Genomic DNA, 14954 nt, shown 5'->3' with positions numbered 1-14954 from the left:
TTGGGGAGTCTTGCAGACTAAACTGGACTTTCAGCTCTTTCCATGGTATCTTTGAGCCAGCACTTACTTGGTTGCTGTCTACTGTTTCCTCTCTGCTCCTTCATGACTCTTCTTGGGCAGAGACACACACTCTTCAAGACAACAGGGAAAAAAAAACCTCTCATATTCACCTGCTTAGTAAGAAAGGACAGAATATATTTCTGGATGAGTGCTTTACAAAGAGACATAATCAATTTTTCTCAGTTCAGCCCTCAAATCACACAAATGGAGAAAAAGGACAGTAATGCTTAAATGACACTTGTTGTCAGGCTCATATTTATCAGATTCTGTCTGGACTTCACTTTAGAGAAATTTAATTTTTAGCTTAAATGAAAGAAGTTTGATTACCAACATAGCCAAGCCTTACTTTCTACTATTGCTGTCTAAGAATATTAGCTATTTCTTTGTAGAAGAACGATTACCTTAACTACTTGGGGATGAGACAAGCAGAAGATAAAGACTGCCACCTATTGTTCCAAAATAAAGCACAGTTTCTTCATACAGCAAGAGAACATGAACATCCTGAGTTCAGTGCTCCAGCCCTCTCTACCACTTTCCCAATACAAATATTTTGGTTTCTCTACCATATGAACTTTTATCTAATTGGAATCCATTTTGGGTCTATGCCTAATTTATAAATGGAAAGACTCACCACATTTCAGTGAGTGGCATTGGAAAGACTTTCCACATTTCAGTGAATGGCATCAACAAATCAAATTCACAGGAAGTATAAAGTAACTGGATGAGGCATTTAATGACAAGATGTATTTGCTTTCTTTTCAGGTAAACCTATGTATGTGAATTCTATTATTTATTGACAGTGGAAGCAAGAAAAAATTCTATGTTCTTTGTCTTACTCTGATTATTCATATTCACCTTGTTGTTATCATGGAATAGTCTTTTATGCATGTAAAACTACTGAAGCCCATTAAAGTCACATAAGTACTGCAGACAAAATTGACAGATACTATGAAAATTTTGATCTAGAAAACCATTAAATATAGATCAGAAAACAGTGTACTAAAAAGAAGCAAATTCATTGACACAGAGGGGAGACAAGGTGACCTGATTATATATTATTAATTTTTTATCCCTTTCACACTACAGTACAATTAAAACTCTTGACCATCTGTCCAGTACTTCTGGAAATCAGAACTACATTTTTCATAAATCTGGCAGCAAGAACACGACCAAAGAAAAATCTAGTGTCACCAAATAATGAACCTTTGACTGCTTGGCTGAACTGGCCAAGAGGGAGGCCAAACCCAAGTCTCAGACACTTGATGCCCAATAAGATTTAAAATGCACTATCCTAGCACTACAGCCCTGCAGAAACAATATGGAGTAGTCTCTCTATTTTATCCTGATATTTTTTGAGAAAAAAGAGCTGTCAGCTGAAAGAAACATTGTTTCTAATGAAAGTGATTAATGTTAAATACAATAAGGTTTCCTCTATGTTTAAAATAAAATGTCAAGAGTAAATATAACAGAAATAAATATTTAATCCTCGACTTGCAAGTTCTATTTATGATTATCTAGTCTGGCCTTTGTAAGAGGTGCATAGATATTCTGGGTATTTCTACACAAAGCAAAAAGGTCCTGAAACAGAGAACTCAAAATACTTTTCATCTGGATAGAATGACAGTATTGGAAGAAGGATAAGTAAGTTATCCTTACGGATACCAACTGTATCCGTAGATAAACTTACTCCCTATTTGTCCTGCTAGTGTTTTTACTATTCATCATTCCCAGTTAAAATGTGCCTAACTTCATCTTCCTGTTGTGGAAATGTTTAACTGCTACAAAGTTCCATGAATGAAATCTGATTGAATGAATTTTCAGAACATTACAAGTTAGAAGCTTACATATTGCTGTCAATATTTTAAAAACATGATGAAAAAGATGCAAAACTGACAGAACACATACAGTCAAAGGAAAAGAAAAAAAGTTGTTTCTTCTGTTACATAACATTACCAAACTGCATACTCTTAATGAAACACACAGGCCACAGAAATTTTCAGTGACTATTGAGAAGAAAGATGTAGGCTAATGTCTTTACAAATAATGTGATGAGTGGAAGTATGGGTGTTAATGTCTTTGAAATGGATCTTAATGTCTGTACTAACTTTGGGCAACAGGTTGTTGCAGAGCCCAAACAAGGGTCCGCACAAGCCTGGACTTCTGAACTTAGGGGTGAAGTAACAGGTTCAAGGGGAGAATATGTGGCAGATGGTTTTGGGGGGAAATACATGGTAGGTAGTTCATGAAAGCTGTACCTTCCTAGTACCTCTGCCAATGGGGAAAGGAAGAGGACGACATGCACCAAGGAACTTAGGATAAAGGAGGCTGCGCTCTCTGAAACCTGAGAGAGAAAACCCTGTGGGTATGTGCCCCAGAGGACTCTCTCACTTTATTTGAATAAAGCTGAAGGACTTCTGTGTCTCCATTTTAGACATAAACCTCTGGCATTTGTGAATATTTCTGACACTATTACATTTAAACCGCCAGTACTCACACTGTAATTTATAACTCAATGCAGCATAACAGAAGATGCAGCAATCCACACAGTCTAGACAACTGTATCAGGAACAGGGCAAAACCTGTCCCACTGGCATCAGCTTCTCTGCTTTCTGGTATTTGCTGCCATCTCATGTGTTTCAAGAAGTATTGCAGAGGAATTTTAGAAGCCAGCATTTCGTACATCTAAAATAACTTTAGATAGACATTGCTATGTGACTGCAATGCCAAGCAAATACATTACTTAAAATTCTGAAATGACTTTTTAGTGTTGCTGCTATGTGATATGGAAATGACCTACATTTAAAACCAAAATGAAATATTCTGCTCCAATTTGGGTGAAATAGCATCCTGTGACCCGTTTTCAACTCTCAGTATAATGAAGGACATTGACATGCTTCCAGACCTCCAGCATAAGGCCACAAAATTGTCAAGGACTGGAGAATATCTCCAATGAGAAGCAACCGAGGCTTGTTCAGCCTTAAGAAGATGAGGCCTCAGGGCAACCTTCTTGCTGTCCACCATTAGCCAGTGGGTAGGCACAGAAAAGATGTGTGAGAAACAACCCTTCACTTCTAAAATTTTCAAGGTTTATTAAACCTTTACAAATATAACAAAATAGTGAAGAAAAAGGGCAGAGCTCTTTGAACATATGACTGACAACCATGTGCCTGTCTACAAAATGGCTGCTCCACCTTTTATACCCCTGCCGGTGCATCAGGCATTTGGCCCCTCCCAGAGTCTGTCACTCAACTTCTTCCTCATGATCCATTGGTGGAGACTACATCCTTGCTACTTGATTGGAGGTCAGGTGCTGTCATGCCCCGCCCCCCTGGTAACAAGCCTTCCCCACCAGCCAAGGCTGTCCGGTGACATCAGTGCAGAGCGGGGAACGGGACTATGGGGAGAACACCGGACTGCCAAACAACAAACAATGACCCCAGTGAAACTTCTCTTAACATACACAAAATATTAATCTCTTAACTGCAAGAGCCAATCATCATACGACCCATCTATAACAGATGCAGCCTCCCTGGAAAAACACAATGATCACACAAGACAAGTACATTCATTGCAATACAGGAAATTCAGGGTATATTGTGGAAAAATTTTTCACCATGACTGGCACCACACTGAAACAGGGACCCAGAGGTGTCATGGAAGACAAATTTGTAACTCAAATAGATGTCAACTCCTCAAATCAGGAGTGATTCTCTATTTCACAATGGTACCACTGTGAAATAGAGAAAATACACTACCACACAGCAAAAAGACTATTTTTTTTTTCTTCAGATGTTTGTGCTGCCTAGATATTGCATCAGCAACTTAAAAAACAGGTGAGGGAATTTACAGGTTTTCCTTTTCTCTTAGAGGTTGTTGTCATAGTACCAGGGTTTTTGTTACTAGCTAACAGTAACCTTAAGACATAGCCCAAAATATGAAAGGCAGGAAGAAAGTGCAGAAAAGCTTACTTAAACCTCAGTAATTAAAAGATTCTTCCTCCCAGGTAGAACACGCCAGCAAATTTACAGGTGCTTTGAGATGCTCCCATGCAAGATAAGCATGTACTGGAAATACTGTGCCGGAGCACCTTAATAAAGCCAAAATGCTGATGTATTGATCACACATTGCTACATTAAGTATTCTAAAAAAGGCCCGTGTCCTTACTTTCACCTATCAAAAGAGAAGTTCTTAGCTACTGTCTTTGAAAAAAAAAGCTATGATGTCAAGGCATAGCTTTCCACAGCCACAGCACTATGAAGATTAATGCTCTCACACTATCCATGTGCACTCTTAGTCCATAAGCTGGGACTGCTTGAGCCAGGGGCTGTGGGAGGTGCATGCTTTGGCAATACTTTAACACACTCCAGGGCACTTTGTGGCCTCACAGAGAATTGTAACCTGAAAGAACAGATGAGGAGAGTGTTGATTTGATACTTCCAAGAGTTATTGCTGTACTTTGTCTTCAACAAATACTCTGCATGAGTCTTAGAGATCACATTTGAAAACAACGTAAAGTCATCAATCTTTTCTGCTTCATAGTGAACTAGCAAGCAGGTAACAATGAGAAACTGCATTCAACTGCACTTTTTTCTTGTAAGCACTAAACAGTATTTTAACCCCATCAAAGGTTTAATGAAGAAGGCAAACTACTCCCTCTGTTTTCTTCTACTCACGTTCAGTGAAATGAAATTTGTTTCCCTAGGCAGAAGAGGAGGCATCATTTTAGACATTGCTAGAGATACTAGTGCCCTACAGAGATATTCGGAGATAGAGTTGCACAAATTTTGTTAGTGCATAATACTGCGTTCAAATGAAAAAATAACATAAATGTCTCTGTGCACAGCAAACTTACATCTGTAGGTATGATCCCCTCCAAGAAAAAAAACCCAGCCCAGAAAGTCCTGTATTTTCAGGCTTTTTTAGTACTAAAAAATGTCTTTCACTCTCAGAGATGAATATAACTGTAACTTCTTTTAACATAAGAGGTATATTTCACGAAGGACTGAAGCGGCCTTGTCCTTCGGTCATATTCTGGTTGTTTTTCACTACTTTCTGGAACACACCAAGCAGAAGCAAAATAAAAGATTAACACAGATTACTGATGAGTAAGACAAGTCCAAGCATATCACACAGTGATTAAACCACAGTCTGATTCATTTTAGCAGCATCTGAACAGCCAGAATTATACTGTACCATGGCACTTCAGAAAGGAAAGACACTGCATTGAGCACAATGGGCCTTTGCCACCAAAAGCAACATTAAACTTTTGCAAACAAAATCACATTTGTACAGCAGTACTGATTGATATGGGACACTGTGGCATACCGATTAATCAGGATAACCATGTTGACCTTGCAGCTTGCTCTGAGAGATCCACCATTCCTACGGACCTGAAAGGTCCTGCCAGTTCTGAGGTTACAACAAGCCTAAGTGTAGAGGGACTTCTTCACAAAAAGGATTATTAGAAGAATCGATTGCCGAGGAAAGTGATGGAGTCACCGCCCCCGGAGGTGTTTAAGAAAACATCTGGCACTCGGTGGAACGCTCTGGATGACTTGGTGGTGCTCGGTCATAGGTCGGACTCGACGGCCTCAAAAGGTTTTTTCCAACCTAGCTGATTCTGTGATTTTGTAACAGACCGACTTTGCTCTAAGCTTTGCGCTGGCATTTTCCACGGGCGCGTCCCGGTGGGCGCACCGGCCTCTCACGGGCCCGTCCCAGAGAAGCGGGCAGGCCCTGTCCGGCCCACGGGAGCGGTGGATCCGCCCTCCGCCCGAGAAGGCTGCGAGGCCGCCCCGACCCGCGCTGCCTTCTCCGCCTTCCCTCAGCGCCGCTTCCCCGCCCGGAAGCGCCCTCGGCACCGCCCCCCGCTCCCGGCACGTGACCCGTCGGGCGCCGCTCCCTGGGTCACGTGCGCTGCCCCCCCCCCCCCCCCCCCCCCGCGAGCGCGCGTGCGCATCCAGCAGCTGTCATCCGAAATCTGGGAGCGAGGTGTCTGCCGTGCGGGCAGGGCGGGGGTAGTGACAGCCTCGAGGGGACTGGGGACCCGGCGGCGGCAGGGAACAGGCCTGCCCCTGCCCCTGCCCCTGCCCCTGCCCCTGCCCCTGCCCCTGCCGTGCTCTGCTCTGCTCTGCTCTGCTCAGCTCAGCTCAGCCCTGCCCAGTCCCGTCCCGCTCCGCTCCGCTCCGCTCCGCTCCGCTCCGCCCCTCCCCTCATCCCTTCCTCCGGCCGCGCCTGCCCGCTGGAGCCTCTCCTGGACAGGTGCAGAGGGAGCGCTGAGCTGGCCCTGGCGGCGGCCGGGGCTGTGCGGCGAGGAGGTATGGGGCTGCGAGCGGGCCGGGGGCGAGCGGGGGAGGCGGCGGGGCGGCCGAAGTGGGTCGGGCCAAGGCGGAGCGGCGGTGCGCGGCGGGTGCCGGCGGCGGGGCATCGCCGGGCGGGCCCGGGTTCCGCCGCGCGGGGCGGAGCGGCCGAAGTGCCGCCGGGCCGCTCCCGCAGGCGTGATGGAGGCACGCGGCAGCCCCCGCGCCGGCCGGGGATGGGTGCGGGGGCTCCGCGCCGCGGACAGGACGGGGGCGGCGGGACCGAGGTGGGGAAGCGAAACCGGCAGCCGTGGGAAAAGTGGGACTGGCGTTCCTGCTCGCGGCCGGCAGTTCTGGGTCGGGGCTGCCGGTGGGAGCTCTCCGGGAGGTCGGGCGGGTTCTCCGCGTGATGGAAGTGCGTGGACAGAGTGGAATAGAGCTTTATCTCTCTCCGTGTCTGTCAAGGATTTGATGAAATTGTTGCCGGCTTTCCAGATAGTTTCTTTTTGGGGCAGCTCGATCGTTCCTGCATGTAGCTAAGACTTCAGGGTTGTGTGCTGAGTGAAGAACTGAATTAAGCGCCTGTTCCACATCTGTCCGTGGTTATAAAACGCTTTCGAAGCTGGTTTTGGGATCAGGTGTCTCTGTCATGGTAGTAGTCTTCCCTTAATATGCTTACTCTCCTCCGATTTTAGCTGGGAAAGCGAGTGATAGCAAAAGTGAGCAAAATATTATTTCTCATAGATTAACTATGTTAGGAAAAATACTCATGTGTCCGTATGTTTTTTAAAACAATTATAGCTCAGAGAATAAACGGCATTTATTTTTTACTTTTTGAAGTGCAGATTTATGATTCTTTGCTGAGAATTGCCAACTACTTATTGCCAATTTCAGGAACTGAAATTACTATTCAGTGGCTACTAAACCAGCCCCTTTTAAGTGGAGTCACTTTTTCCACAAGAAAGAAGCTTAGTGACACCTAATTAAGGGTTTTTTTAATGTCTATGGGACACTATATTTAGGACAGTATACCCTGAAAGCTGAGGACCATCTATATAATCATTATAATTTATATAAACAAAGATTAGAAAACATGTCAGGATTTTAAATTTGAGGTATTGAATTTGCCAGAGTTAAGGTTCAAAACACATCTCTTAGTGAAGACTGAATACTGAAAAAAATCTAGTGTCTAGTCAGTTTCTGATTCTCAGACAAGATGGGATAATTCATTGACTGATGCAGATATTTTAGGGAACTTTTACAAACAAAATATGCTCTGGGTCCTTTGTGACATTCCTGCCAGTAAAATGTAGAGTGACTTGATTGGATTGTTGGGATTTACCTCATTACACCTTTGATATCCTGCTGGATTTTGTCTAATAAAATTAAAAGACTAGTTATTAGCAGGTAGCTTGTCTCTAGAAGACTTAGATAAATATTTATATCAGGGTAGATGCTGTATGACAGATATGACTGTGCTCAGTCAGGTTTTGTTTCACTTTCACAGTTTATTTCTTTGATTAAAAAAGTATATAAGTTGCCAAAATGGTAAATGAGCCTGTGGCTTTGTAGCTGGATATATTGTCCATAGTCATAAGCTGTTTTGATAAACAGTAATTTCCGTTTAAAAATAACTTGGGGAAAAGTGTAGAAGTCTGTAAGCTAAGCTACAAATAAAGGTATAGAAACAGAAATGTGGGAGAAACTTCAAGTTTTAGAAATCACACTCTTCATGTCTGGGTTTGACTTGATGGAAGTATTTGGAGTATGTGATTTGAATAAATATGATAAATATTTCAAAGTGAGATAAGTAAAAGATTTAAAACTTGGAAAAACAATTAATAATAGAGGAAAAATGTTTTCTTAACTGATTTGTTGCTTTCAAAGTTGTAGTGCAGCTTATATGAGTTGGTGAAACTTCTAAAATCACAGTTTTGTGGAAATCTCCTTTAGATTTATTGTGATGCAGCTCTGTGCAGAGTCATAGAATGTTGGAAGGGACACACAAGGACCCCTGAGTTCATCTGGTTCTGCACACAACCACTCCAAAAATCACACCATGTGTCTGAGAGCATTGTCCAAATGCTTCTTGAACTCTGTCAGGCTTAGAGCTGTGACCTCTTTCCTGGAGAACCCATTCCAGTGCCCACCCAACCCCTGGGTGAAGAACCTTTTCTTGATATCCAACCTAAACCTCCCCTGACACAATTTCAGGCTATTTCCTCTGGTCCTGTCGCTGTCACCACAGAGAAGATAGAAGTGCCTGCCCCTCCTCTTCCCCTCACGAGGTAGTTGTAACTGCAATGAGGTGTCCCCTCAGTCTCATCCAGATTGAGCAGTGGCCTTAGCTGCTTCTCATACAGCTTCCCCTCAAGGCCCTTTACAGTTGAACTTGCTCCTTTCGTCTGATATAATATTGTGGGTAAGAGCCATGTAGTTGCCAGATACCATTCCTGAGTTCATTGGGTGGTCTGCCACTCCTGTTAAATAAATAGTATGTTGTTTCAGGGGCCTGGGATAAGTCTGGAGTGAGGAGCTTTTGGTCATGCAAGCTGACCATATGTGTGGTTTACTTAAGTGTGCATGGTTTCAGTCATAAAACAGAAAGGCATGACGTTCCTACATATGGCTTGGCCACTAGGTATTTGGTCTGTGGTAAATTAGGCCAAAATGTGAGGGCAGGGGAATTGGAACTAGTCCTTGAGTTAGGAAATCCTTTATGAGAATGGAAGTGCTCACACTGGAGGTGAACTTTTTAACTGGTGCAGAAATGCAGTTTCAGGTGTTCCATAACTAAGCAGGTTTAAGAGAGACGAGTACATCTTTCTGTTTCTCAGGTTATAGAGCCTCAATTATGTGTTTGGTGTTTTATGTTTATTCTTTTTCTTCCCCTTTCATGCTGTCCTTATTCAGCTTCTAATAAAGGATTTGCTATATAGTGGTTCCTTGGGAAAATTATTATCACAGTCACTGTAGCATATCCCTGGAAAAAAAAAAAAGGTTTGATTTTAAGGACTTGTGAAGTCATAGAATGTCCCGAGTTGGGACACACAAGGACCCCTGAGTTCATCTCCTGGTTCTGCACACAACCTATAAGGGCTGTAAGAGCTGTAAGGGTATCTTTCAGGAGGAGACCTGTTTAAGGAGTAAATTCAATGCCCTATAGGCAGAAATGACAAGCCTACTAAAACTGTGCTTAAAAAAGTGCTTAATTAGGAAGGAGTTCACATTTAGCTCCTACGATTTCTATCCCCAGCAATATTATAGGCCACATTAGGAATGAATATTTTGCTGAAATTTTAGGTGCTTGTAAATTAGCTTTTTGAAAGCTGAGAGTTAGGCCAAACCACTGTCTGGACTCTTTGAGGACTACACCCAAGTTTGAAAATATTACACCATTGTGTGAGTTGATGGTTTACTTGCATCTTAAATAGTGCTTTCAGCTTGGATATTCTTTTCCCTTGACTAAAAGTGATTTACTGGAATGTTAGAGATCCAAATGATCAGAAATATGGAATGGATTTTCTGTGGTGAGACTAGAAGTTTTCAGCCTAGGAGAGAGACTGACTGTGTGAGACCATGGTAAAGTTCTGTAAGACCTGTATGGTCTGAAGGTAGATGTGACCAGCTAGATAGTTGTTCTCAGTATGCACATGAGCTATGAAATGAAACTAAAATGTGAAATATTCAACATACACAGAGGAAGATATATCACTTAGCGTATTGTTGATTGCAGAATGCTTCATCATGAAATGTTTTGGATATTAAAGGCCTACAAAAGTTCAAAATCATGGGGAAAAAATCATGACACTCTGCAAAATGCGGTAATATCCTCCATGTTTAAGGATTGCTTGGTATATGCATTGCTGAAGAACGAGATGGTATTCTGAAAATGTGTATTATAAGCTACCCCAACACTTACTTACATCTAGGTACCTGCTGTTAGCAATTGTGAAGATGTGGAGACTTGTTAGGTTCTTGATAACTTGCTTTTGCCATTGCTGGAGGCCGTTACGTGCTGCTTCTATTTAGGACTATGGATTTCATACCTGCATTTTTAAAAAAAGTAGAAACTCTTTAGTCATGGGTAGCAGATAAAAATGAGAAAAATACATTTTCTGTATTTTTTTTCCTTGCCCTTTGTCCCAGATCACTTATTTCAAAATGTTTTTCGTGCTCTGAGCCTGGTGTGGGAGAAGAATATCTAGGAATGAGTTCAGGTAATTTTTCAGTTCAAAATTTATGGGTTCAAGTTAAGCCAATTTATAATTTTGAAACATTGTTGCTGTAGGGTAGTACCAGACATACGAATTTAAACTTGTAATGAAGCTTGCAAACTACTCTGAGCTTTGTGGTAAAATAGGGATGGTTTCAGGATCTTCAGAATATGCCCAGATTCTTGGTTTCTTAAGTTTGTAGAATCTATTAACATCTTCAATACTCCTAACATTTATGCACTTGAGTCTTTCTGATGATGGTGGATATCTGAGGAATACATACCTAACTATGAGATTTGGCCTCATATCGCAAATACAAAGCATTATGTTCCATATATTTATTTTCACTGTAAGTACAATCAAATTACCTAAGTAACAGGTTTGGGATTCCTGATAGATAGGATCTCTTTTGAAGCCGAGTACATAAAATAGGCAGACATAATTGCCTGCACATTTACTGTTACTAAAGGGACAATTCAACATAAGTGAGAATTAACTATTTGCATGCCCAGTAACAGTTGAACATGCAAACTGTGCTTTTATCTTTCCAGTTGCCTGAAAGTGCTCTAATGCAGTATTTTGGATTTTTGAATTTGCTTTGCTGAACAGTGCAAGAAGTTGGATGGTACTTGCTTACAGAATGCTAACAACTTCTTAAAAATGATGAATCTACTCACAGAGTTTTTACTTTTAAGTAAAATTGCTGCTGAAACTAATATAGATGAAGGCACAATTTTCTACTGCTTGTTTCCTTTCCTGCTTATGCAGAGCTGGTGGTTCAAACAGGGTTATTTTGCAAAACAGCCTCGGAAAAAAAAAAAATCCTGGAGCTTCCTGTACATGCCTTTGTCTGGACAAGCTTGCTTTCTTGTTGCTACCTATTGAAAAAACGTTCCTAGGGTGAATTCTTTGTCAAATGTTTGTTGTCCCATAGTTAATGTGGGTGAAAATTTGGAAGAAAAGGGGGGAAAAAAAGTGTGTTTTAGTTAATTTATCTGTGAGAAGTGGTGACCATAAGAGATTTGATTTTTTTCCCATATTCCTTCATAATTTTTTTCTTCAGCTGGAGCTTGTTTTATGTAACTTGTTTAATTTTGATAGTGGAGTAAAGCTTGTGTACCTTGCAATTTTATGTATTAGAACACACAGAGTAAAATAATCTTATCTTTCAAAATAAGAACACATTTATTTTATGGTGCAGTGGCCTATAGTTATTTATTGCTTTTTCCATGTTAACTAATATTTTTTTGAATAGCAGAGTAGATGTATTAGTCTGTGCTTTTTCCTATTTTCAACAGTGCTTTCAGTAGAGGAGACTTCATTAAGTAGGCAGTCAAGAGATGCATCCCAGAAAGCATCTTAGGAAGAACTATTTTGTCAAGTCTTGTGTAGTCTGGAGCCAGAAAGTTTAGATTCCCCACTGATGCTGGGTGGACTTTGCAGTACTAGTTAGTTTATTTTAGACTAGAAGCAAAAAGAAGTGTATAGCCTTCAGAGCATAATATTAAGGTGGGGAGAGAATATTGTAATCCTAAAAGTTAGTTTAATGTAGTGAAGGCTACAGGTTTTTGTGCCTTTTAACTAACTGAAAATTAACACATGCTGCTTTTCTAGTTTGTGGACATTCCAAAGAAACAGTTCAATGTTTTGGCAGTGGGGGCTGGAAATTGTAGCTGCCTGGTACTAATTTATCACTTTAGTTGACTGTGGTGGGGTATAGAGGTCCTTCCCTTTTCTTAGGATATAGAAGAAACAGTTATGTAGATTTAGCAATTACCAAAAAACATGTGGACTAAAATGTTTTATCAAGCATGTAATGTACGCTTCTGTTCTTTAGTATCAGGTTTATTTTGTCTGTACAAGCCATGCACTTCAGATTTTGCGGGATTTGTTTAAAAAGCACTTTTTCTGTCATCATAACTAGTGAAATGCATTTGCATCTTAGATTATGTAAATAATTGCAGCGTTAATGAGATTTCATCTTGCTTTTAGTGTTGAACTATGGTGTTTTTAGTTAAACAGATTTCTTGGGCTACATACTGGCATAGATGTGGATGTCTGAACTTTGCTGACCTCATGTTTTCACTTCTGCAGTATTAAGACTAATGTACCATTAATATTCTCCTAGCTGATGATTTGAGGGTTTTAACAGGGCCTTACAATGGCTATAAACTTTTCAAAAGGATCAGGTTCTTTTACCTAGTCCCTGGCTAGACAACTTAGCTCTTTAGCTGGTGACTTTGGACAAACTACATGCTTGTATTTTATTTATGTTCTGAATTGTTTAATCAGACACTTTTTAGGCAGACTACTTGGTCTCTAAGAAATTGAAGGTTTATGGTTAGGCTGTGGAGTTTATTGGATCAGGTTCATAGCTTGGGCTTGTTTGGCTAAAGCTTTCCCATGATTAGCTAAAAAGCTTCTTTCAATGTTACGTAAAGTACTAATTCATGTTAATTTGAGTGAGGTTTGTTCACATTTATTCACACTTCCCTTTGTTTTTCTAGGTAGTTATGGACTTCTTTTTCAGCATGCAATACTGTCATCCAAGGGGGCAAAAAATGTCTGATTACAATGCTGATATGAGGGACTTAAAAAAACTGTAAAATTTCCTTGTGTACATATTACTTGTCTCTATTTCATAAAGTGCATCCTGAGCATGTTGACCTTCTTTTTATAACTTTGTATTTACTAATATTTTGCACATTTTCATTGTGTAGTAGTCAATAAAAGCTCTGGAAGTTTTATTTCTTAGATTGTGCAGCTTTGTAATATCACAAAGTAGGTAGTTACGTATACACCTGAGTGCAATAATTAAGTCAGCAATAATATGATTGCAGTGCAGATTTTGTGTTAGAATGGTCTCCTAGTAGTTGTGATTTTGTCTGCAGAAGAGTCTCTGAAGGCCTCTTAACTATGACACTGGAGTATATATTATGCTCTCTTGTATTAATGATTTGGCTAGGGTATAACTGAGTTTTTGTGTGTGAGAAAAATAACAAAAGTAGCCATTATTTGGAGAAAAAATGTAGGACTCGGGAGTTCCACAAAATCCTTGAAAGAACTACATATTGTGTTAGAAGATAATAGAATTGAATTGGAAGGCCAACATTTTCTGATTAGTTCGTGGCATAGAGTTATTTTTTGTGTTAATTTTAGACTATGTAACTCAGTACTTACGTCTTGCCTACTGTTTCAGATTGGTGTTTGTAATAAAGAAATGCAATAATGAAATTGTAAAACAGATTTAAGAAGTTACAACTGATAGATCATAGCTAAAAGGAGGTGATGAGTTACTAAGAAATAATGAAATTAGTAGAAACATCTAATGGACTTATAGCATAGCAAATTCTTCATAGCTGTCATGGTTTGAGCCTGGCGCAATGCCCGTGCCCCCCATGAGAATACTTCCTTGGTATCTACTGTGAGATGTGATCAGAGACAGAGCAGAGCAGGCTCTAACTTAAGAATGAAAGAAAAAAAAAACTTTATTAACTTAAAACTACAAAAGAAACACACAGAACACAGGATGAAAACCTCCTAAATTTCCTCCTCCTCCCCCCACCAAATTTCTAATTCCATTACCCCTTAGATCACCCACTCTCAGTCCATCACCACCCTTCAGATACTCAATTCTCAATTCTTCTAGAAGAGAGGAGTCCCTCTTGCACCACAGACTTCCCCAGGAAACAGTTGAAACTTCTCGTGTTTCCGTGTCACATGTTGGCACCGCCCGGAGAACATTTTGCCATCGTGACCTCTCCTTCCATGTCCAGTGCTCTCGCTACTGCACATGGACTAGAGCTGTTTCTAGGGTTTTTCTCTTTAAGGATGCTTTGTCCAGTTCTAAAAAGAGCACAGTCTCTCTCCTTTTGGGACACCTGTTTCCCCCCCAGATTTCACCCCCTGGGGCTGAGGTGTATCTTGAACAGAGATCATCTTCCTCTTCTTCTTCATCGAAGACCGAGGGCACCACCACCACCACCCTCCTCACCCGTCATCTCTGTTCACACACCTTCACATCACCGCACTCTCCTGGCTCTGAGCCATTGCCTCCCCCTAGACTGCAGTCTGTGTTTCACAGGAACTCAAGAGTTCTGCCATGGCTATACAAGAAAAGTCTAGCCAAAGGCCACTCCATCATCTCTTCTCACCTATGATTCTTCTCAACTTCTCTCAATGTCTTTCACTTGCCCATTTCTTGCTATCTCACTCTATCTCATCAACTTCAAGAGGAATCAGCATTTGCAAGGTTTCCATCATCCCAAGAAGGGTTAAAAGTCCCAGGCTCTGCCGGTTTGGTTCATGAACTCCCACGCTGGCTGCCCTGCTGGGCACCGCCCCCCCCCCCCCCCCCCCCCCTTCTCCTTCATGCCAG

The 14954-nt window shown here is 41.3% G+C and overlaps 1 protein-coding gene and 1 long non-coding RNA gene across 5 annotated transcripts in view; one reads left to right on the top strand and one right to left on the bottom strand.

Moving 5' to 3' along the window:
• Positions 1-3124: 3124 nt before the first annotated feature.
• LOC132322162 (uncharacterized) lies at positions 3125-5894 on the bottom strand. Its single transcript, XR_009485035.1, has 2 exons — positions 5386-5894; positions 3125-5112 (listed from the first exon to the last, which is right to left on the bottom strand). It is a non-coding gene; the product is annotated as an uncharacterized LOC132322162 (long non-coding RNA).
• A 327-nt stretch (positions 5895-6221) lies between these two features.
• Positions 6222-14954, top strand: part of KDM4C (lysine demethylase 4C) — a 247259-nt gene continuing 238526 nt past the window's right edge. For 2 of the 4 annotated variants that reach the window (XM_059873485.1, XM_059873489.1), the window contains exon 1: positions 6223-6377. The gene's annotated coding sequence lies outside the window, so the exon portion shown is untranslated. Of the gene's footprint in view, positions 6378-10508; positions 10580-14954 lie in introns of those variants that run through there. The other 2 variants (XM_059873490.1, XM_059873486.1) reach the window with 2 other exon arrangements.

The sequence above is a fragment of the Haemorhous mexicanus genome, chromosome Z, assembly GCF_027477595.1.
Source record: "Haemorhous mexicanus isolate bHaeMex1 chromosome Z, bHaeMex1.pri, whole genome shotgun sequence".
In the NCBI taxonomy this organism is placed as follows: domain Eukaryota; kingdom Metazoa; phylum Chordata; class Aves; order Passeriformes; family Fringillidae; genus Haemorhous; species Haemorhous mexicanus.
Note: the sequence above shows the minus strand (reverse complement) of the source record. Positions and strands in the feature narration are given on the sequence as shown.